Consider the following 2,500-nt stretch of genomic DNA (forward strand, 5'->3'; position numbering starts at 1 on the left):
TAGTAATTATAATCATATAATCATAGAAGTAGTATCATTAATAATAATAACGAAAATAGTAGTAGTAGTAGTAGTAGCAGTAGTAGTAGTAGTAGTAGTAGTATAGTAGTAGTAGTAGTAAGTAGTAGTAGTAGTAGTAGTAGTAGTAGTAGTAATAATAATAATGATAATAATAATAATAATAATAATAATAATAATAATAATAATAATAATATAAATAATATAAGTAATAATGATAACAATATTATGTCTCATCATAGTAATAACCACAACAACATCAACAACAACAACAACAACAACAACAACAACAACAACAGCAATAATAATATAATAATAATAATAATATAATAATAATAATAAAAAAAAAAAATAATAATAATAATAATAATAATATAATAATAATAATAATAATAATAATAATAATAATAATAATAATAATAATAATAATAATAATACAAATAATCATGATAATGATAACAACAAAAATACCAATATATATCATTATCAATATCATAATAATAATGTTAATGATAATCAAAACAACATAAACAACAAGAGCAATAATAAAAAAATAATCATATCAATAATAACTATAATAATATTAATAATAACAATAGTAATAATATTAATAATAGAAATAATAATGATATTAAAAATCACAATAATTATAATATTAATAATAAAAGTAATAATAATGATATTAACAATAATAACAATAATGATAATATTAATATTAACAATGATAATAATATTAATAATGACAATAATAATAATAACAAGAAGGAAAATGACAATTATATATATATATATATATATATATATATATATATATATATATATATATATATATATATATATATATATATTATAATATATATATATATATATATATATATATACTATATATATATATATATATATATATTATATATATATTATATATATATAATAATATATATTATATATATATATTATATTATATATATCACAATATAACAGCAATAAGAGACAAGAAGCCAAAGCATGCTTCAGTCTCATGACATATATGCTCATCAACCGGTGTCACCTGGACTACCGCGGGCTGAAGTCGACTGGTGATGGCTATGGCTACACCTGGAGGTGTTGACCATCGCTGCGGCCCGACCAGTAGTAGGTGTAACCACCCACACTGATCATGCCGCTACCAGGTCTTCTCACCTCTGAGAAGGCAGCCACCTCAACTCCCAGTCGCTTCAATTCCCGCGATAGCAGAGGTAACCGCTTATCCTGCCGCAAGGACCGGATGTTCCAAGCGGCTACCCGGAAGGCACGCCTGAGATTAAGCCTCGGGTGGTTACTCCGGGCACACGCCACCTCTGCCGCCCCCGCCGACACAGCCCCAAATAAAGGGGGTCGGCAGGCTGTGGGAACGCCCATCCACCTGTGGGGTTCCTGAGGGCCTTGCCCCACAAGCTTCATGTTGGGTTGGCGCTTGCCGGGGTGCAGGCGGGACGAGTAACTCTCGTTCCAATCCTGCACCCTGACATTTGCCCTCCCAGCAGGACCCACAGCCCGCCTTACTTGCTGGGTGGGAGGGACAACACCCCTCCCCCCAGCATTTCCATTTATAAAAAAGACGTTGCCAGAGGGTCATTCTGGGGGGAGGAGGACTGGCAAGGCCCACCTCCCCCGAGCCGCCCCATTACCCCTGGCTAGGGGGCAGGAGTTGGTACGAAGCCAGAGAGTGTCCACACGCCAGTGGGCCATAACTCAGTTACCCATGGGTGGCCACGAGGAGGCACTGCAGAAGTCTTGATGATGGAGAGGCTGTGACCTGACAGGGGAGACTTATGCAAAAGCTGCTCCCTTTTTCTCACTGAGCTAGTCAGGGGTGGAAGCTGCAAGCGAGAAGGCATGCAAGCACTTAACACTATAATGGCTACCACACCATCGCTTCACATCACCATGCGCGTGAAGCACCCACCCATATATATATATATATATATATATATATATATATATATATATATATATATATATATATATATATATATATATATATACACACATATATACATAAATGGTATTACAAATATATAATCATAAATAATACATGCTACCTACTGCAGAATTTCACCAACGAGCAACCACACACAGCGGGCGCCATCATCAAAGCGCACTTGTGAAACTGGACTTGGAGTTGCTCAACACGTTTTGTTTCAGCGGACTGTAACAACTGACTGTCAGGTAGGACAAGCAAGTAGAACAATGATCAGTGTTACCCATCCCCTGCACCATGATATGTTTATGATAATACTCAATTTACGGAAACAAAATTATGGGAAAATGTAGAAAGAGCAAGATAATGCTGTGTAGAAATGCCCTAGATTTATGTTTGCACACACACACACACACACACATATATATATATATATATTGTGTGTGTGTGTGTGTGTGTGTGTGTGTGTGTGTGTGTGTGTGTGTGTGTGTGTGCATATATATATATATATATATATATATA

The sequence above is a fragment of the Penaeus monodon genome, chromosome 42, assembly GCF_015228065.2.
Source record: "Penaeus monodon isolate SGIC_2016 chromosome 42, NSTDA_Pmon_1, whole genome shotgun sequence".
Taxonomy (NCBI): domain Eukaryota; kingdom Metazoa; phylum Arthropoda; class Malacostraca; order Decapoda; family Penaeidae; genus Penaeus; species Penaeus monodon.